This window comes from Enoplosus armatus, chromosome 10 (assembly GCF_043641665.1).
Source record: "Enoplosus armatus isolate fEnoArm2 chromosome 10, fEnoArm2.hap1, whole genome shotgun sequence".
NCBI classification, from domain to species: domain Eukaryota; kingdom Metazoa; phylum Chordata; class Actinopteri; order Centrarchiformes; family Enoplosidae; genus Enoplosus; species Enoplosus armatus.
In genome coordinates this window covers 8,492,025-8,514,757 of record NC_092189.1, presented here as the reverse complement: position 1 = coordinate 8,514,757, position 22,733 = coordinate 8,492,025, and the positions used below count along the sequence as shown (strand labels likewise).

Here is a 22,733-nt window from a genome sequence, read left to right as displayed (position 1 = left end):
CGTGTGTGGAATGAATACTGAAAGACGTTGGAAGATGGAAGAGGGAACGGGAGTTGGAACTGCCATCTATGTACATTCCTGTTCTCTCTGAGAAACGATCCTTTCAGAGGGACTACGCAACTCTTCATGGACCATTACACTATCCTGAAAAATACAGTCACACTTGAACACAGTTTTAGAGCCTATTTCAATAGACACTTCAGTTAAATGTTAAAACATTGACAATGAAATTACATGATTTTTTCATTTCCACACTTGAGCAAATGTGCATTGTTATTAGTTTTTTATTCTGTCCCGATAAGCCAGATATCATAGACTGTGCAAGATTATGAATTCCTGATTACATGAAAATATGGTGTGTGTTTCACCCCATGCAAGGATGTTGTTTTAGAGGTGAAAGACATTCCTGAACCTGTCCTTGGAAAAGTTGCCACAACCCTGAAAGAAAAAAGACACCCACACATAATGCAGTATTGATTGGTGCTTAAATCAGTTTGATAACAGCTTTGTCAAATCAGCTCTTTTAACAATCAGATTAGAGCTTTTAGTACAATCGATCGGGAGGGATTTCAAATCTACAAGATGACAGTTACAGAGGAGCACATAGCTAGAGCCTGGCCACCCATGAAAAGGATCTAAGCCTGCATCCACTGTTCACAATCACTTTTCTTATACAGAGCTGCTGCTTTACAGAAAGACAATCTGAAAGCAATTGCTGGAACAGAGGGAATACAGCGAGAAATGATAACCAGCCTTGTGACCTGAACCACTGTACAGCAGGACCTGCTCCAGTAACAAACTCCAAAGATTCTTTACAGTACATCATACAGATGTGGCAGCCTCATCTGAACATATCAGAAGATAACAGTAACATTATTTTACTCTATGTGCTCCTGGACAATAGAGGACGTGACACAGAGATCAACTTGTCAGTCCGCCACGTGTCTCCCAGAACAATACCACGATATTGATTCTCGCTGCTGAATTTGAATTAATGTCATGCAGCATGACATCCAGATGAAAGAAATGCCACCTGAAATGCCACGTACAGTAAATAAGGACAACCCCATAGTGGCCAAATCGTTACAAAATAAAACGCGCTCCACCGAGGTTACGACCATTTATACTTAAAGCACAAGGTGTTATGCTTGCATCCATTATTTCAGTATGCTGGGTTAGCATGCATCTGGGATAAATTAAAAGTGGCTTTATGAGTCACCACTTAAGTTGTTGAAATGGAGCTAGAGAATGGAGGTATTCATTGGTAATTGCTGGTATTCTCTATATTCGATGTTGAAAGGTACTCTCTTGAGCTATAATTCTGGTTGCCAAGTCAGCGAGAGGCGACTGTGAGACTGCGCTAGCTTCTCTCTTGGGCTTCTTAATTGGCTTTGTTATTGCAGACCTGTGCAGGGTGAAGGCAGCGAGAGAGAATCTGGGCTTTGGTATATAAGATACAGAGCTTTCGACTGTGACCCTCCTCCCAGGGGCAGAGTGTTCACAGCTGCTCTCTCTGGAGAAGGTGACCTGGCTTTGGATCCCTCTCTGTGCTTCTCCCAGCGGACCACCCTCCCACCCATCCTCTCCACCCGCCCCTTTCCTTCGCTCTTCTCCTCTCAGAGGTCATTTTCTACACCATCATGGTGTTTTTCTCCTCCCCTCCTTTTCTCTCCGCACCCATCCGTTTGGCACAGCAGGGAGTCGCTAATTCTCTCCGCTCTGCAAATTTCCACACTTTTCCGGCGTGGGATGCCAACACCTCTTCAGTGCCTCACTCTGGCATCACCACCCCTCCTACCAACACAGACACTCATGCATATAAGACACAATTCTCCACACCGGCTCGACCCCACACTCGCTGGGCTTTTAGAAGTGAGAGAACAGGGGTGGCATACGTGACAGTCATAACAGAAGAGCGCTGTATTATCTTGGGTGCTGCCGCCAAGGCATTGGACATATTTACTAACAGTGATGTTCACTGAGCAATTCTTCTGCTGACCAGTCTTTTCAAAAGCTTAAGAATAAACGACTCTCTGGCACTAGCAGCGAGCTTTGTGAATGATGAGGGAGTGTGTATCAATGTCTGTGTGTGTGTGTGTGTGTGTGTGTGTGTGTGTGTGTGTAAGTGTGTTTGGTGTTTGAGTTTAAAAGAGAGGAAACACAAAGCGGGTGGTTTACTATGTTAGGGCAATGTAATAACATGTGCAATCAACTCCCTATTGTAATTCTTGACCCAATTTCTGTTACAGCTTATTATCATTAGCGGCCATGAAGCTTTCATTTTGCTGTGCGTACCACTTCCCTCGTGTATGACACATACAGTACATGTAGGCAGGAAAAAACAAACCACGCAAGATACATTTTTAATACAACTTTGCAATGACATGGACTTCTAAAGAGCTTTCAAGTAGACATTAGTCTACATGTGACTTGATTATGCAGCATTAGTCTATTTATTACTAGGAAACTGCTTTTGAGCTGTCACAGCTAAGGATGTCTCGCACTGTAAACACAGCTTTAGAGTCCATTTGTGGAATTAAAGTTGCAAATGAGCGTTCCTAGAACAAACCAAGAGAGGGGTGTCAGAAACAAGAATCATTTTAACGTATATTAATGCTTCTCGTTGGAGGTATTAAATGATCTTGATGTCTTGTTCAGCATTTAAGCTTCCTTCCAAAAGATGAGAAGTGCTAAATTATTCTTCACAGGTAAATGGCCTTGTTTAAGAAGGATGTAGCTAACAAAAAGTACACGTAAAATGAGAATTAGAACACCCCATAAACCCTCAAATTGTTGTTTTTACAAACCAACAAAATACATGTATACAATATACAAACAAACAAACAAAGTGTTAGCTGTGGAGGCGCTGGTAAGCAGACCGTTTTAACCTTTGACTAAGCCAGGCTAACTGTTGTGTATGCTAAGCTAGTTTGCTAATCTGGCTACAGCTCCAAACATAACACATAATCATTAGAGTTGTCAATCTTCTCATCTAACTCTCGACGAAGAAAAAGTGCATTTACCCAAAGTGTCAAACTATCCCTATAAAATACTGCAACAACAGATTTGAATTAAAACTTTTTTTAACTTCGACCACATGTAACACAAGGTTTTAAAAACCAAACTCACCAAAAAGAAAACATACACGAAAAGTAAAGTATAAGCTGTAATTACTGTACACACTGGTGACAATAAAGTGAGAATGACAGGCACTGAGGGTACGGCTGCAATTGGATGTCAGCATTGATGGCAGCCTCCAGTGAATACTATTGATGTGCATCAACAGTCACATCTGCAGAGTCTGAATACAGCTAGATTTTGGTTGAAAGGCATCACTGATTGTTTGGCTTTTCAGCTGTTTAGGGCTCTTGTTGCAGGCTGATAAAGAATCAGGGCCCATTTTAGAAGGTGTTTGGTGGAGTTTTGGTACAACCTAGGATGGTTATAAAATAAGTATCATTTTTATACTAATTAGTTTTAAGCCTTTGGTTATGTCTTAGTGCTGTTAAATGTAACAATCCATGAAATACCGCACATTGCATAGTATTCAGTCCATATAATTATTCAAACTTACTCAAATTCCCTTTTACATCTCCTGTATGCTTTCTGTATAACATTTCCAAAAAAATCCTTTTGTAATTAGGTTCCTGCGCTAGAGTTCCCTTTTTGTTCTCCATTTCTGCCGTGGCTTCCTCCTGCCACACCAGTGAAACCAACCACAGAGGTGAAAGCAATCATCTGAAAAGCACTCAGCGAGGCCAGAAACTTGATCATGTTTCAACTAGGACACATTCATTACAAATGCAGCATGAGTCTTCATTAATGAGCTGGAAAATGGCAAGCAATCAAATCTGTGCAACATATAGAAAGAGGAGCTAAGCTAGGACTGATTAGCTGAGTATAGGACAAGTGGAGGAGGGTGGTGGTGGTGGTGGAGAGGTGGGCATTATTCTGGTAGTGGAGACCACTGGTTTAAGGCCTTGAAGCCTCTGCCTTGTCTTAATCATGACCTCACATTTGCACGTCGTAATTCACTTTCACAATGTCTCCACAAGAGAAGCGCCTCCATTAGACGCTCGTACCAATGGACAAGCAACAATAGGCCTGTTGAATAGTTTTCAGAATCACACCAAAAATTCCTTTAAATTTCTCGAGCAGTGCTCCAAGCAGTTATTGAATGCAAGACTCTTATCCACAGAATAGCCTTTGTGCCTGGTCTATTGTATGAGACCGATATTTAGAGCAGGCCAGCCTAAAAAAAATCAATATCCACTGTCACCAGAAGAATGACATGTCCTTACTGAATATGCCAAATAGAGCAAGGCAAGATAACAATTTGAGCCCAATTGTTCCTTTAAAAGGACATATCGATGTAATTGGTGTAAGGTTTTTGTATTTGACTTCTTAAACAGAGACATTGTGTTATGTGTGTGAAATGTATCAGAATCAGCTTTATTGGCCATATATATATATGTATATGTGTGTGTGTGTCTGTGTGTATATATATATATGTATATATATATATATATATGTATGTGTATGTATATATATATATGTATGTGTGTATATATATGTATATATATATGTATATATATATATATATATATATATATATGTATATATATATATATATATATATATATAAAAGCAACAAAATAACATACAATGTCTATGTACAAGTCAAGTGTAAAAAAAAAAAAAAATTCAAATAGTGCAAATAAGTGTTGGTGATTTCTGTTATCCTGTGAGTTTGTTTTAAAATATATTTGATTAAAACAGGAATTAAGATACAATAATGCAAGACTAAAGATGAGATTCATCAACACAAATCTCATAAAAAATATAACAGCTTTGGGCTTTGTGCATATTATCTCTCATATCATCTAATGTTTGACCAAATTCACAGCATTAATAGTATGAGCATTTCATTGCTGGCTTACTTCTCCTGAACTGTAGAGTTAAAGTTACATTTTTGCATTGTTAACTAGATGTTGTCTAAAGTTAATTACACTTGTTACATCCCAAATAAAGAGCAATTAGTGATAAATAAAGTCACATTTTAAGTGTTGCCTTGTTGACACAAGGCACTTGAGGCAAAAGTGATTCAACCTCGTTTTGAAGCTGTACTCGTCTTACACGACGCTCCCCTCCTCATGAATAATCGAGGGGATTTTTACATGGGGTCTGGTAATCCACTCAAATGAGAAATTAAATATTCCATTTTCTTTGCGAGAATCTCCTGCATATATTTGTTGTGCAGAAAGTAAATTGGTGTGCATATCAGCTCCCAGCTGTGTTGTTGTCCATGTCTGTTCGGAGAAATCACAGCAGGAGACCCCATCAACATCATGGTACTAATTTGATTTATGGCATGGTGTATGCAAATGCATTGTTTGAAGGGGGCGTATTTTTCAACAAAAAGACAAAACTGCTGAGAGAACAAATTCACTTTGCTTTTTGAAAACAACTCAGGATGATTAAGTGTTTTTAGTACTATTAGAAATATGCAACAGGAACACTGTACTCACTTTGACATCATCAGACAGCAGCAAAACACAGTTTTACTTTCCTAAAGCTGCAGACAGCAGGTATGACCGTTCTAGCCTGCAGTAATCACATCTGTAGGGAAGAAGGTTAGTATGCAGAACATGTGAAGACTGATTGCATTCTTATGCAGTGAAGCACATTAGCCAACCTTTGCCTTCCCCTCAGAAGGTATTCATATCCCTGTTTTGATTGTTAAAGGCATGTCAGGCTTTTGTTTTTTTCACAAAGCTGAGGCCATTTACTCTCAATAAGATTCAATTTTTCCTTTCGGCTGAGGCCGCACAGAAAGCTGTGAAACCTCAAGGCACCACTGCCGCCTTCTATATCAGACGCTTGTGGGCGTATCCTTGTTTTCTCCATCTAAATACAGAGATGTGGACTTGCTGCTCTTGCCTAACACTTATGTTCTTATATTTTTTGCTGTAGTTTATCTTCAGACATATTACTGTTCAACATATTTAAGTTGAACAAATTCGCCACAGAAGTAAGAGCGTTGGTGCACAAGCTGCTTTTGAGCAAAGATTTACTCCAGCAGTGAAGTAATCAATAATATGTCAGCATTCTTGCAGTTTAATAATTTGCATTAAATTGTTATTTTTCTGTGGTATTCTCCATAAAAGTCAAGATCAAAGTTCTGGGTCTTGTGTTTTTTAATGATACATGGCTTTAATGTACAGTCAAAGTGGAGCAGAGGAGCCAGTCTTTTGAACTTTTAAAGAACTAATTATCTTTTTCTCTGTCTCTACACAGTCATTGTTCTTAATAAGCTATAATGTGGAGAGGAGCTTGTTGGCTCTTATATTGTTGTGAAAACAAACATCAAATCATTTGTAGCGTCTATGCGGATCATTAGCGAGTATGAGGTATTATGTGATGCAAAGTACAAACATAAAGTAGGTGCAATTGAATTAGTCAGAAACTCATCTAATCTCACACACACTGACCTTTTTTTATAGGTTACCCAAAAGAGGAAAGGAATTACTTTTGTCCTACTTTTAGTTTCCGTGAAGGAATAATCTCATAAGTCTTATTTGAACATGTCTATAAATATGGGTGCATTGATTAGTTTAGCCCGATATAAACTCAGAAGTTGAAACGGTATTCAAAACTTCAGGTTGCCGTGTTTATTCTGTCATTATTTTGCATATAATTTGCTATATTTTTCAGACTAGTGATAATAAGTAATAATCAGTTACAGTACATCGATCTAGCAGGCTTCATGCTTGTGGAACTAATATTTGAAGTGGATTTCAATGACGGATCTCAAATATTAACTGTTACTGTGCCATACTGCAAGTTCACATCCAGGAGGCAATGTCACATACTGTCCTGTGACGAAACCACACCTGGTGAAGCTTCTCTCTAGGACAGCCGTGTCACCTTTCGTTGCTTTGACCATTTGTTTTCCTTTTTATCAAAACAGTTCGACACTTAAATGATGCACACGCCATAGATTGTATCACAGGACGGGGTTCATGTGAAGTATAGTAAGATGTTGCACATTTTATTTGACGTGTTGACTTCGTGGCAAGAAAAGATTGCAACATGAAAGTACAATCCCTCTTGAGTGATCGCAGCGACACAATGGTGCTCTTAGTTGTGGGCTGTCGATACCGTCGTGCTCGGCTGAGAGATAAGTTCCTTCATGATGGAGCTGCATGCTCTGTGCTCCTCCACTCACTGGGCGGTGGGGCTGTTTTAGGACAGAGCCAGTGAGTAATACCGCATGCTTGCTCTCATTGCAGCCGATTACTTATCTATTGATTGAAGCCAGCGTTGTGCAGATGGATGCCTTTGGAGTGTGACAAGTGCTTTAACAACCCCGGAACCTAATGCTCCTTAACGTCACTCTGGGTCCATGTTAAATAATGTCCCATCTCTAAGTCACCAGGATTCACTCACAGTGAATTCCAGCAACGGAAAAGGAATCCATCTTGATTGGTTGTCTTCATGGCCAAAAGATCTATGGCCGCAATTACATGTAGCCACTCCTCGCCGCAGCTGGTGAGATGTAATAAATAGCATTAAGGACTGTGAAAATCCTTTAAATACACTTTCCCCCTTCTCTTCCTGCTTGACAGTTAGAAAGAGCCATGAATTCCCGGCGATCGTTGGAAGCAGCCTGTGAGAAGCAGAACGCTGTTTCTGCTGCTTATCACTTTCACTTAAGCTGCTCGGGAGATTCAGTCACATATGCACTCAGATGTGTACCCCCACACACACACACACACACACACACACACACACCCCGTAACACAGTGCCAGCCTTTTTATTGTTCATACCAGGCAGGGGATAAACCACAGTGCAGAACAGCACCCGGCTCTTTGTCCTATTGACGGCTTCTTTCATGAAAATATACCTCAAGACAGCGGAGTGCTTCACTTACTGATGTACTCCTGCATTTGGACATTTGAACCAAATATTTTCTTTGCTTCCTCCTGTCAGGTTCTGGCACAGGTCCATCACAGCTCCCTAACAAGTAGCCTCAGGCCAGCCAAGTCAATCAGTTGTATAATCTCAAAATGTTAAAGGCTGACACAGCCGGATGAATGTTTAAGATGAGTCACGACTCATCTGAAACGCCAGGCTTAATATGTTTTTATATCAAGTTGTAAAGCAGCCTGAAAATGCACTCACAAGCCCCAACGTTTTATTTGTTAGCTCAAGCCTTTACTGATGGTTGCGCAGTTTGTACCAACAGAGCTTTTATCGAGTTTATTTTTGAGATATCGGCTGAACATAGTCATCACAACCCTGCTGCCTGCAGTTTCCATGTGTTACCAAAGCAAAGAAATCATGTGTCTTCTATATTATACCTCAAAGTTTACCTTTTTTTGCTCATATGCTTTACATACATAGATGAAACCTGGCGACAAAGCAGAAGCAGACATCCGAGCATTTCACAGGAGAAAGCAGCCTCACACCCGTTATCATCTTGGATGCGTTAGCCTGAAAAAACATTTCCATACCAAGGGCATCCACACCCAGAACAAGGAGGGTTTTCTGCCTTAATATTTATCTCTCGCTGTCAACAGCACCACAGCCAGACACCTTATTCTCAAGTCTGCAGGTTCTGTCATTGCTTAATGTGTTTTCCTCAGTAGACATCTGACAAGGAAATGTTTTGATTAGTCCCCGACACAAAATACATTTGCTATTTAGAATGCAACATATAACTTCTGTAACTTCAGTCTAGGTACATGTTTTCTCTTCACCAAACTGCACTGGACAATTTGGAATAATTGTTAGCGCAGTGTGAGCTGTTTATTTAGCAATGAAGATGTCAAATCTGTTGCTGTGGAAGAAGGCAAAGAATGTACAATGTTATGCATTTTTACTGAACTAGCTTTGCGCTGTTAGCCCTTTTATTAAATCTTCTAATTCAAGCATTATTAATTTTCAAACAATTCTTACAGGGATTCAAAGAAGTAGGATATTTTTTAATCAAACATCAAAGGAGCTCATTTTCATAGAGCAACCCTTTGGCATAGAACCCACAATAGGATTTCTGTGTTGGTTCAGGATGTTATTGCTTTCTTGTCTCGTTTTTATTTTTGGCAAGATTACAATTTCTTTCCAACTCTTTCTCACATAATTTTGCTCACTCGAGGGTGCTTTCCATTTGCACTTTAACAAAGCGCAGGAACAAACTCCCTCTGAGAGTGACTGGTCTTCACTTAACCACAAGCTTGAAAATAGCTGGACACCGTGGCCTGTCTATAAAAGAATGCAGTGATAACTGAATATCCAGCTGAACTAGACCATTTGCCATCTCCACTCTGTCATTTACCATAGATTCGCCTTGATGATTTCCTGCTGAAAATCAATGATTCACTCACTTTCGGAATAGCGGCTCCTCTGAGGGTGTTGGTGAGGTTCTCCCAGTGGCAATGATTTCAATCAAGAGGCGTGTGAATTCTCGGGCCTTTCACAATAGAAGGGAACACTGTAATAAATTGGACAAATAAGTAATTTGTGTGTGGAAGATGGATTTAAATTGATTCATGTTGTGACCTCTCAGCACACACGCATTCTCAGACACATGCTGCATACACACGGATGTACCAACACCATATATGCTCACATATTTACTCCCTGGTTCCGCGGCTGCAATCAGCGGCAACATTTTCCTTTCTGCTTACACTAGTTCAGAGTACAAAGAGGCTGAGGCGCTCTCCAACAGAGTAGGTAGTGTAATACTAAAGGCTATTTCCACATACATACAGGACACTTAACAAGGTTGACCTTTATCAATTTCAGGCTTGCATTTGCAATACTTGCAGCTTATACTGTCAGAAGGAATGAAAAGAGGAAGAGCAACAGCATGAAAACCAGCAACCTAAAAGCTTCTGTAAGCTTGTGCTCAAAATTCTTCATCCGAGTACAAAGGTAATATCATTATTATTCAACAAATGTTCAGATTTTTGACTTCAATATCATTGAATTTCTATTTTTCCTGACTGAACACTGTAATGAGCCCACATGATATTTAAAAGATTTGCCAGAGTCTCCTCAAAGCACCTCCTTATTACATGTCAGCATGACCCGTATGTCAGAAACCATTGGTATTGTTTTGAAGTCAGTAGTCTGACATGTTTGTCTGAAGGGCAAATTTGTACAATTAATTTGACAGCTAAAGGATGCCATGTAATGGTGCTTAAATCCTGTAAAACCACTGCCAAGTGCTGGCAATTTTAATCCCATACTACCATTCAAACATGAATGTGTTATCCTGCAGGACTAATCTTCAATCGTAAACCAACAACATGGCGTGCATATGTGTCTAATAGCTAATGTGTCTTGATTGGACTGGTGCCTGCTCCCTGCTGGCGTGACAGAAATCTTACAATATGACTACAAAAGACATGTGAATGTGGACAAGGATTAGCAATACAAGTGGCCCTGAACTGTTGAATAGACTTACTATAAGAACCAATGGGAACTCTATATCATGTTGTGTTATAGGCAAAATGGGAGCTATCCATGACTCCAATTTTTACCAAATAGGTCATGCAGTCTTAACAGTGGATCTCAGCCTGTAGTCTTTGGCTGTGCAGAAATCGTGTTGCAGGCCGGGGTTTTTTTTTATTAATGGAGGACTTGCTGCTCCTAGCCAGGTGGAAGCGGAGCAGTAATAAATGTGGCCCAATATATCATCCGCAGCACATTACAGGGGAGCTGGGGGTGATTATTCATGCCAGCAGGGGCATGAACAGACCTTTCAGGGGTTCATGGGCTCAAACTTTGAAAAGGGCGTCTCCCTCATCTTTCTCTACAGGGTAGGTAGAGTCTCCCCATGTCTGATGTTGTTGGCTCAACTTATCTCGTAGTGAACGTAGTGAATCCACAATGATGGCTTGGATGATGGGAAATGTGCAGTTTTTTTTCCCCCAGCTGATTACTTGATTAGTCTGGATTGGTTTCCATGTGTATTTATCAAGGCCCTTTGTTTGTTTTCATGCACTCACTGTAATCATCATTGAATTCTTTAACCTTAATCATCAGTGTCAAATGCAGCAGCATGCAATTTGTAGTGTTTACATTGCATTGTTAACTCTTCGGACTGCGATCGTCCAGACCATTCTATTAAGCCTCGCTGAATCTTAAATCCTAGAATTAGCTTCTCAGACGGGTGTAATCAAGACTGCAATTACCGTACTTGCAGTGAATCAACTTTTTCCCCATCAGCCACATTCTTGGACCCAATTAAAGCCGGCACTTCTACAGTCATTTAGTCAGGGGCCGGGAAATGATGGTATTGTGAGCAGCGGGGACGTGGGGTGAAGGTAGATGGGGCGTTATGTTTGGAGCAGCCTGTGTTTACTGTCTGTTTGTGGCTATCATGGCACACACGGAGACAGATGAGGCACAACAGCTGGCCCTAATGCGTGTTGGGTAGGATCAGCCCGGCCCAGTCACAGCACATCAATAGACCCATACGTTAGCTGACAGGGGGAGCACTAAACTGTGCTCGTCTAGCAGGTGTCATGGGCCCGGCCCCAGCACAGGTGATAGAAAAATAGGCAATCTGTCTTTCCACTGCAGGGGTATGGGTGTGGGGTGGTGGGTGGGGGTTGTTGGGTTGCCACCGGACATCAGAACTCTGATCCTTCACAACAGAAAAAACAAAGGGCTGTTTTACACAATGACAAACATTCATAACCTCGACCAGCAGCACTTACCTCAAATAAGTGCAGGGACCAGCCAGGTGTTTACTGGGCTGATGTTCAGCCTCAGTCTCTGGCTGGAGGTGTCGTTTATGACCAGTCCTCGTGTTGCAGATATATTGCTGATTTGTTCTCTGTGTTGCAATGTAGATAAATTAACAGTTTCATTACTCAAGCCTGTCTGTTACTAATATATTTGGTCTCATGTCACCATTTAGGGTTGAAACATCTTCTTTTTGCAGATGACTTTGTATATTATTACGTACAGTGACAGCTTATAATTAGATTAAATGGAATAAAGAACAATTTTGTTGTAAGCATTGTAGGGAGCGTATTTTGAAAGCTCCATAAAACTGTAAATTAAAGGTCCCACTGACTTGTTTTATGTTCAAGAAAAAATGGAACCTGTTAAGATGGAAGGAAAGAATTAATCATTACAATTTTCATTTTATTGACTTTAAACAGATGATTAAATCCTCTGATGTGCTTATTTTCCAACTACAGGTTACTAATATCTTCAAAATTACTAGTTCAATAATAATGATGATAACAATAGTACACATACAGTTTTAATGGCGCACTAGATCTAACGCGCTTGCCATTTACCCTGGAAACTAAATTTATGCAGCTCAGACAGGATAATAACCACAGTACATTTATTACAAATGTGGATTTAATTACAGAACTAAAGCAGCAAAGTATTGAATAGATAATGCAACAGTATTTTTTTGATCTGTGAGGTTTTATCATTAAATTTGGAGGGAGAAAAAAAACTGATACCAAAATCTGAGAACAGAGGATACAATCAGCTTTTATTTGCTGAGACACGGTGACAAGTGCTTTAACAATTCAGTCATTTGTCCAGAGGATCTTAGAAATTGTGAAAATAACATGACAGTGCTGCCTGTCAAACATAATAATGTCTTTATTTTTCACTTTGCTTCCTACTCCTCCTTTCCTTTTTATTATACCACTGTGGTGGCTCATATTCAGCCATAGAACAGGTCATTCATTTAACTCGGATGATGTAACTCAAATCAAAATAATTTAATTTATTTTGCATAATAAATTCAGGAATTTGTCTTGATCACATTAGTACAGAAGCGTATTGCTGTCACACCATAAAAACACGGATCAGTATCATGTTATAATGTGAAAAGTTTATTGTTATAACAGGATGTTTTTCAAGTTATTATGACATACAAACATCGTGTTGTAACAAACTTTTCCTGCTTCTGTGTATTGGTTAGCGTCACAAGTAAAAACAAAAGTAGTATTGATACTGACACACATATCACTCCACATCTATACATAGTTGGCTATGATAAAGCTGTTATCGCCATAACACATCAGGGTTATCTGGCTGTACTCATTGCAGAATTTCAGAATCTGTGTTGTGCTGAGTCTGCTGTTAGATAAATGGGTTTTTCTACCACAAGCACTTGAACGCACCATCAAGACAGGTTTTTTTTTTTTTTTTAAGCCATCTCTGGTCCCCACTGCATTGACCACATAATGATGATGAAAACAAATGCTGTTCACTGTATTGGATCACTATAGTTTTTGAAGGAGATGGAGGGTGATTGATGAGTGGCGGTCCACTCTCTCTGATAACTTCTACAAAGACAAAATGCTTCCTCAACATCCCCAAAACAAAGAGCCTGAGCTGCTCCTCTTAGAGTTACTTAGCAGAGTTACTGTGCAGACACCAGGTGTAATCGATTCTTTTTAGCACAATAAAATCACATTTGCACTCACTGGCAGCAGCACTGTAGCCCTGATGTAACGTCCCTGTTTGTTTTTTAAGTTGTTGTTGTTGTTTTTCCCCTATTTTAATAGTTTTTATTTAGTGCTGTTACTGCTTATATATTTTTTTAGCTTGTTACTTTTTATTGATTTATTGGTTCTTATTCTGTCCATTGTCTGATATGTCTGTCCTTTAAATGTGTTTTTGCCATGTTGCAAACCAAATTTCTATATAATGGGACAGTGTTGAAAAGCAGAGATGGGCTAGCAGTTTCCCCCTACATCCAGTCTTTGAGCTAAGCTAAGATAAACACACAGTGTCTCTCTTCTTTAACTGGATGCAGAGAGATGATTCCTTAATTTGCTTAAAATGCAAAATGTTGCTTGTTTTTGTTTTGTTGTTTTTGAGATTAGAGTTAACGTTTCATCCTGCAGTGATCTGGGAATAATGGCAAAGGGGAATTAAAAAATGGCCTCATGATGAGTTGACCGAGAGATCAACAATTTGACTGGAGGCTCGATGACACTTTAAATGTTCAAAATTAAGAATTTGGATTTTCACCACAGTGGTGCATGTGAAGAAAACCTTTGCATGAATGTTGGCGCTTAATGCTTCTCGTTTCTTCTCTATCTTAAATCCTGCCTTCTCTCCAGCTCCATTGGCACTGGTCCACCCACATTTTCTCTAATGTGTGGGTAGGCGGTTACCTAGAAGCCAAACCTGCTCTATAGGAGGGAGTGGCCCATTATTTAGACAGAGATTATCTTAAAGTGAAATAAGGTCTGTCATGCTGCATTCGGTATGACTAACATTTCCCCTTTTCAAAGTCCAAATTCACTGGGTGGTTCCTTCGTACACGGCCTTTCAGGGTCGTTGCCTGCCTTGCATTTCAAAGCAGTTCCCTAAAAAAACCTTGAATACCACTCCATTATCCAAATGACATTCAAATACTCTCGGACTGAGCCTATAGTTTGAGACTCCCATTTTCCTGGTAGTTTTACAGTCAAACAAGAAAAGCCCTAATTGCAGTTGTCACTACGAATCTCTTTTCTATACCGCATAAAAAAGAACAAGGTGACATGCTGACTCAATTTATAAAAAGTGTTCTTTTTAATTTAGATAATGATCTTTCTTGCCATTAAAGCACTTCCCACTATTCTTCACACCTCTGTACGCGCTGGCCGACGGCCCTGATAAGATGTCTCCACCAAACTCATAGCCTGAATTGGCGTATTTTCTTGCAGCAAAGTGCCTCTTTTCAGATATTTATTGCTAGTCACCTAATGCTTTGCTATTGTTCATGCACATTATTGGGTTGGATGTGGAAGCCATTTCTGTCTCTGTAATGTAGACCGTGGCCATCAAGGCTCTTTATGGATTTGGGAAGGCAGGGAGGAGGAAAAACCCAGTTATTGCAGCTATTGTTGCCATTGTTGAGGGAACTCAGGAGAAAGGTCCACTGTACTCTACATGTATGCTATAATAACAAAGCAAACACTTGAATTTGTCCTCGTAGTGTTTTTTAATATTCACAATACACAGAGGACAGATAGAAAGGCGCCACTCTCAATGGGAGGATCTCAAGGACAGCTTGAAGAATTTGTGTGTTGTGCATAAGGCCGTGAGTGAGGTGGGCAAAAATAAGAAGCTGACCATTGTGTTGATGAATTCAATGTCCCTCTGCGTCAGATGAGCCCCCTGCAGCTTGGCCTCTGTGTTACAACTGCACTGAAGACTTTGTTGTACTGACAGTGACTTGAAAACAACACATTTACAACCAATATGAGAGGACGAAACTGCTAAGCATCAAGAAAAAAGACACATTTATGGGGATTTTTCAGGTAGATTTTATGGACTGTAACAGAAAAGCACAGCTTGTAAAGCAGATGCACCTGTGGGAGGCATCATGGTTACACTGGTGTATTTGTACATTTCTATTATTCTATTGTTATTACATGCTGCCATTTTTGGCATTTTGCACAGTAAAATATTTTTAATTTCAGTATGCTGAAAAACAGCCACAAGTTCAATGTGATGATTTTTTAAAATGTCATTTAAGTTTACTGCAGAACTGAAACACTGAGTTTTAAACGAGACACGAGAGGTACATCTAGATGTATCACACCTTTTTGTAGACCTAACTATTTTACATGTCCACTACTCACAGGTCACTTTATACACATCTTAAAGGGGAAAATATCTGATAAAATTAGATGAGCGTGCTGAGTAGAAGCTAAGAAGAGCACCTCCTGTTCAGTGAGAGCGGCTCCCTTGTTATCAGACGGTGCATGTCTCCAGCCCTTATTTGCGGTGAGGTGTTATTAGCAGCGTAGCGGCGCTGTCCCCCCTCATCACATCATCCGTCAGAAGATCATCAGTTGCCGTAGCGGCCCATGAGGAGGATCCCCGTGTGCTACTTATCTGCCTCAGACACACACATAGCCTCTTGTCCTCGTGAGAGGAGGAAAGTAACAAAGCCTATTACTAAAGTACCAGTGTAGTTTTCATGTATTTGAGTATCTCCATTGTTTGAGACTTTACATTTTCATTCCATTATCTTTCCAAGAGAATTAATATAGTTTGTTACTCCACTACAGGTGTAATCACTGTACTGGTTACTTTACAGATTAAGGTTTTACATACAGCGCATATAAAATCACATAAAATATGATGCATTGCTAGAGTTTTAAACTATACAGCAGTATATGAAGTAGTTAACCTGAGCACCAGCTGGACCAGCTACAACATTAAAATGCTTCTGACATGAATAATTTAACACCATAAAAAGGACCATTGTTCAGAATGAGTATTTTAACTTTTAACATTAATCTTTTAATGTGCATTTACATTTGATGAAGTATTTTTGTATTGTGGTATCACTAGTTTCACTAAAGTAAAGAATTTAAAGGATAACTAATTATTTCTTATTGTCAACAAATCCTGTGAAAAGACTAAAAGCAACTATACAAATTTAACAAATAAATTGATGCTACTAACAAATATTGTCTTTTTTTTTTATCCAAAGCCTGATATACTATATCTTATTCCTCTATACTTTGGAGCTCCATTGTTGTCAAAAAAATTATTAAAACACATCAATGAGCCTCACTGTTGCACTGCATGACATGAATATGCTCACTGTAGTCACCGTCCTGGGCCATAAATACTAGTGCACCAAATTTGTGTTAATCCGCAGCTGAAAATAGTCCCCAACAAATGCACAATTTATTTGTGTTTGAGTGATAGAGCCTAAAACTACAGAGCCCAGCTGTTTTAGCACTTTAGCACTTTTAGAAAATGAAACTTTATGATTATGACTTGTATCTATAGATTTACTTCTTCAGTAGTAAAACATGGCCTTGCCACAGAGAGGAAAGGGAAGTCAGAAAATATTGAACACATTGTTGGTTGGTTTTGGTCTTTTTTGGGAATTGTTGACAATAACCAGATTATAGAATATTGCCGGCCTATATATTCTTTAAAAACTACTTCCATCACTGAGAAATAAACAGTATATCTGTGACTACATTCAGTTGCTCATTGTCTGTAAGTTCCCTCCAGATTTTCTGCTTTAAACATGCTACTTTTTTTGTATCTCTTAAAAGGAAATGGATGAGGTAAAATAATACATTTATTTTCGCAAGACAAAGTGTTAGTTGTCTGTCACAGGTGTGGGGAATTACATTGTGTAGGCATCAGCAGTCAGAGCCTAAAGTAGCTTAAAGCCAATAACACTACATCTGATCTGCAGGGTTAAGGCAGAACAAGAATTGTGCTCAAGTGTGGTACCATCTCTTCCTCTTTTATGCCAGCATGAATGTTGTTATAGCTAAAGAAATTAGACTGTCTGGGAGAAAAACATCAGCTCCATTTTAGGAAGAGGTTATTTTATTTGGCTCTCTTAGTGAGCAGCTGGTCTTCTTCGTATCCTATTACCGTGTTTTTTAAACCTTTTTATGTGCCCTTTATTTCATTTTCACTTCATTGACGTCTACAGTGACTGCAAATTGGCCCGCATCATTATTGTTGTTATTCACTTATCGGTGTGCAAGGTTGTATGTTCCAAGGGTACCATTTAACTTTCATCACTCGTAATGTACATGACTAGGTGAGGAGTCATGTACATATTACAGGAGTGATTAGCAATGCACAGATAAAGGCCAAGTAACATGAGTCATTCTCAAGTGAGGAGGCTAAGCTGTTAAACCAGCTGCCATCATTGGGTTTTTGAACGTTATCCGGATCAGTGTTGTTGTTTTTTGTTTTTTTTTTGCATTAGCTGGTGTGAATGTTACACGTGACTGCTGTCTCATACTCAGAGCTTAATTTTATTCACCACAGTTAGTGCTTCATATGTAATTTTACATCCTTAAATTGGCTAAAAGAACTCTAATTCAATTTTTGAGGTTGATTAACCTGAAAAGGAGGAGGTGTGTTTTGAGTAATGAAAGATGTGCTTCTTTTCAAAACCAATTTGTATTCATGCATTGCTGAAATCACAGATGCATGTGCGTCTTTGCTTTTGGTTGTGATGTCAGGAGATCTGGAAGGAGCTGGGGGAAAAAATGGAGAGAATAATCCAAAAGCTGTTGAGGTTGAAATGAGTTTCCCCCTCTGCTCGCTGCTCCTGCCGTCGACTGATACCCTAAACACACGTGGAGTTCAGATGTGCTTTGGTTTGCTTTGGAGGGAAAGTTCTATCAGATAACCAGCTCTGCCTTTTATTTCTAGACAGGTTCACACTTATCTACATAATTCCCAGTTACATTTCTCTTTCAGGTCCGGAGCCTCTGTAGCCGAGTCTTTTTTCGCTTGTGAACATGTGACATTGTGGTAAATGCGTTTGTCTTTTGATAATTCTGCTGCCACATGTCTGCATTCATAACGGTTGCAGCATTCATTATTCTTGACATATTCATGGATTATAGAGGCTGGAGTTGGCATCTGACGTTAGTCTCTGGAAGGTGGAAGATATGGAGGATGTAACGAATCACTTCACATATATATTTGTGTTTTCATGGCTCATTAAGTGAGCAAAAATAATTTTTAGCCTCGCTAGCCGCATGGTTCTGTGGATGGCAATGTCCGCCGATTGGTTGGTCCGCCACTTTGGTCCAGATAGAAATATCTACTATTGGATGGATTGCTATGAAATGTTGTGCAGACATTATTCATGGTGCCCAGACCTTTCCTCTATGACCATCATTGGTTCAAAAATGTGGTTTATACCTTCAAAACTAATTTGACTTTCCAATCAACCTCATCTGTACTTTTTTCTGTAGTTTGGCGCTAATTAGCAAATATTAGCATGCTAACTAAGATGGTTAATATGGTAAACTTTGAGGCCCCATTTACATATGTATTAACATCTATCTGGATATATTATCTGAATAATGACATTCATTCCACTGGCCTTTTCATTCAAACCTGGTGTTAATGAGCATTTTGTTATCTCAGCGGTCTTGTTAACAACCACGGCATGTCCCAGGTCAGAGAAAGCAGCAGGGTTTTTTGAAAGGGAAGACTTGCTACTGCTACTACTTGTAGGTTTGGGCATGCTTGCTTAAGCTAGCAGAAAGAGGCAGTGTTAAGACTTTTCAACTTGCTGGGCAGAATTTGTTCTTAAGAATGTGGTCACCCTGTAGGGATTGCATTTATACCTGCTGAGATACAATCACAATACAAAGCAGATTATCGCATTCTGCTCACTATGTGTCATGTGCATGTATTTAAATCTATATTGACATGTGCTTTTCCTTGTTCAGATAGGATATCCAGAAACGGATCACATGTTAATGCCAGATGTAAACGGGTTCTTAGTCCTAACCCTTAGTAGTTAAATGCAACTGCATGGTCAAGTTCTCAACCAGTGAGATTTCCCCTCCATACTCAAGCATGCATTTCCCTTATCTTTACGCTGTACTGTTAGTGAACCCAGTGGCATAGTGTGTCACCGCTACAGTAAGTGCTGGTGGCTTGTTAAATTGGAAAGTTGGTGCCAGCATTGTGTTACAGTAATTAGAGTTGAACAGGTGATGCTTTATCTCAGCCTTGTTATGGATCATATCTTCGTGTTGTGTTCTAATTCTCTGTCTGATGCTGAGGAGGCTCCATGCTCTGTCACACTAATTAGGTAGCGCCAGTCATTCCCCATTTCTTTTTACCCGGATCTTTACTGGGAGGAGGGGAAATGATGAGACGAAGGGAAGGAAGAGGAGGAGGAGGAGGAGGAGGAGGAGGAGGAAGAGAAGGGAATTGGCAGGTTGACGTGGTTGACAAGTGTCGCAGGGGGCCTCACGTTTACAACGGTTTGTATCAAAAGCAGACTGGAACAGACTGAAGAACTTTTAGGAGCATCTTCCCGCTACTCTCCCTTTGCTGCTTCATCATTTTACCAAATTGGTTTTTTTTGGGACAATCCCTAAACCAGTAGTGTATTTTCTGTGTGTATGTTGGCCATATTGTGCTGAAAGAGAACATGTTTCCTCTAATTGTAAGGCTCTCAAAGTAACAGTGTTTGTAATATGAGAAATGGGGCTATGGAGTGAGTTTCATCTCGGCTCTGAATTGTAATTTGTAGTGTTTTTGTTGAGTTTTTCCAGCATCATAAACAATATAGATTACCAGCAATACTGACATTCCATTATTTTAAGGTTTATGGCTCTTGATCATTATGGCGGTCTGCCTCACTTTCTGCAGTTCGAATTGTTCCACAGTTGTAAAATGCAGTGTGTGAAACCTTTCATTTTAGCTGTAGGCATATCCGGTAATTAAAGGATTAACTTGGTAATCTAAATTGTCTCGTCTTCTCCTTCCTCCTTCCTCCCATTATTTCCTAACATCCATTTCAAAGATTTAAGAATGCCTCCTTTCCCCTCTCTGTCTGCGTTTCTGTGTCTTCCCATGCCTGCACTGAGTTCTGTAATCAACTTGCTTCTGGATAACCTCGTTTCCGGCTAAACGTAAGGGGACGACAAATCCACAAGCGCGTGTGTGCCCTGGATGGCAAAGACTGCGACTGTGTCTGCCCCTCCTGACAGCTCAGGATGTCTTCAGTCCCTTTGAGGATTGCGTTTACTTATTAAGTTAAAATGTGTTTAAATCTCTGTGACTCTTTTGAAAAACATCATGCACTGAACCGCCAAACAGGTGAAGCTTTGAAGAATCTGCGGCATTTAAATCCCGAGTTTTTCTACAGCAAGGCACTTTGAATCTACATTGAGAATGAGCTAAATCTATCAAGTGTTTATGTCTGCAGGCTTTGTTAATTTAAAAAAAAAATATTCTGTTTCCTCTTGAGATTAATTCATTTTTAAGGACTTCTGCACCCTTGTCATTTTTTTGTTTTTTTAGCTGAATATTTTGACCATAATACAATGAAGGTACCAAACATTAATTAGCTAAAGTGTGCTTTACAAAGCAGAGATGTTATGCAAGTTTCAGAATTATTTCTCCTCTGTCTAATATAGACCATGTTGTTTTGAAGACCAGAACTAATTTTTAGACACACACTCAAAAAGGAGCACATTTCTAACTAATAATGCAACTTGATCTTTGCTTTGCTCTGGGTTTGAATTATGTATTTTCAGTTTAAACTAAGCTCTTCATCTCTTGAGGAGATGCTATTCAATATGAGGCCATGATCAAAAGTTTATTTTCTCATAAAGCAGCCAGACGCTCTCGTACTTAATTTGGAATGCCCTGAAATTTGTAATGAAAGAGGACAGCATATATGTAACTTGAGTAAAATACCCAAGTTAGTGTTGCCACTGAATTATGCAGAGCAGGATATAGAGTTTATTTGGTGAGTCACAGCCAGTGATTAAACCACTGCTATAGAAAACTGGTTGTTTGAGAGGCCAATTCAGCCGTGAAACTGGATCGTCCGTGGAAACATCTGGAAGTGAATGGGGACAAAGCATCAGCTGTGGCACTTGAGTGATGAATGTGAGTATTTCTTCCAATCTAGAGACTCTTAGTCCACACAGTGTTAATGCTGCTACTAAGAATAGGTCTGACTGTGTAACTTTTTAAATTGAAGCATAGATTTGTCCCTTGTTAGCACTCTTGCTGTTATGTGCACAAATTCAGGCTCCCAGCTTTTGATCTTTTTCATTTATTCACACACATTTGCACAAACATGCACATCTGCACAGACAAATTTTCTCACACACACAAGCAGCCTCTGTCACTTACACACACTTCTGAAAATGTCAGCTGTTTTGCGTTGACAGGAAGTTTAAATGGTCTCATAGGTTTCAAGGCAAAAGCCTTTCAAGGCAACGGCATCTTGAAAGGCGAGCGAAGCGAAGGTGTCGGGTAGTGTCAGCGCTGGTGGCAAAGGTAGACGGCACAAAGTTGCTTCCCTGCTTGGACCCCCCTGCTGAGGCGTTGCTTCATGTAGATGACAGAAAAAAATGTTTTAAATAAAAATCAACAAACCAGAATAAGCAGATGTGTAAGCTCCTCTTCAAAGGTGTAAGGCTCATTAATAGTGTTGCTGTGCACCATATTTACAGCTCCAACTTTTTTTTTTCTTTTGTTTTGACAAACTGTTTGACGACATCACTCAGAAGAAAAACAGAATTTAATCATTCAAGGTGCTGCCTGTTTGAGTAGAGATGATTTGTGCTGCTAGCTTTTGATGGCAATTCTCAAAGTTTGGCGATGTGACCTGAGCTTCAGGAGCGCATCTATCATGGTAATATTCTCGTCAGGGAATAGTGTAGGCAGCGTGTTATTAGTATCCAGAATTAATATATGCACACAGATGTACAGCCCTGCATCAATGTACATGCTTAGCGGCCAATTTTCTATTCATGTAAATGAGAGAAGATTGTAATAACGTCACATGTGGCATGTGTGAGACTGATTTACTTATTCACCCTGTCCTCCCAATCCCCTCCTCTCCGTCTGTCCTTCATTCCCTGATTTCTTTTTTCTAAGCCTCTCCGCTTCCTTCACCACTGATGGAAACGTGATGTGATTAAATTTAGGGTTGCTATGGGTGCCATCTCCTACATGTTTATCTAATGCATCTGAGCTGTGTCCTTTACAAGTATGTTCACACTGCCAGTGATTGATTTGTTTTCCAGACCAACCTTAATGACCAGGGATCTGAATGTGTTGGTGTTTGAGCATTTCTGTGTAAACCTGCATTTTTGTTTGCATGCATAAATTCTGCGTCTCTCATTGATCGAGAGAAAGACAAAGCTGTTTGTGAGCAGCAGTTTTCATTTTTTGCTTGCTTGCTGTCTATATTTTGCGTACG

At 39.7% G+C, this 22,733-nt stretch overlaps 1 protein-coding gene across 1 annotated transcript in view; it reads left to right on the top strand.

Annotated features, from left to right (window-relative positions):
- Window positions 1-22,733, top strand: part of unc5a (unc-5 netrin receptor A) — a 115,974-nt gene that overhangs the window by 32,894 nt on the left and 60,347 nt on the right. The gene's annotated exons all lie outside the window — the stretch shown is intronic.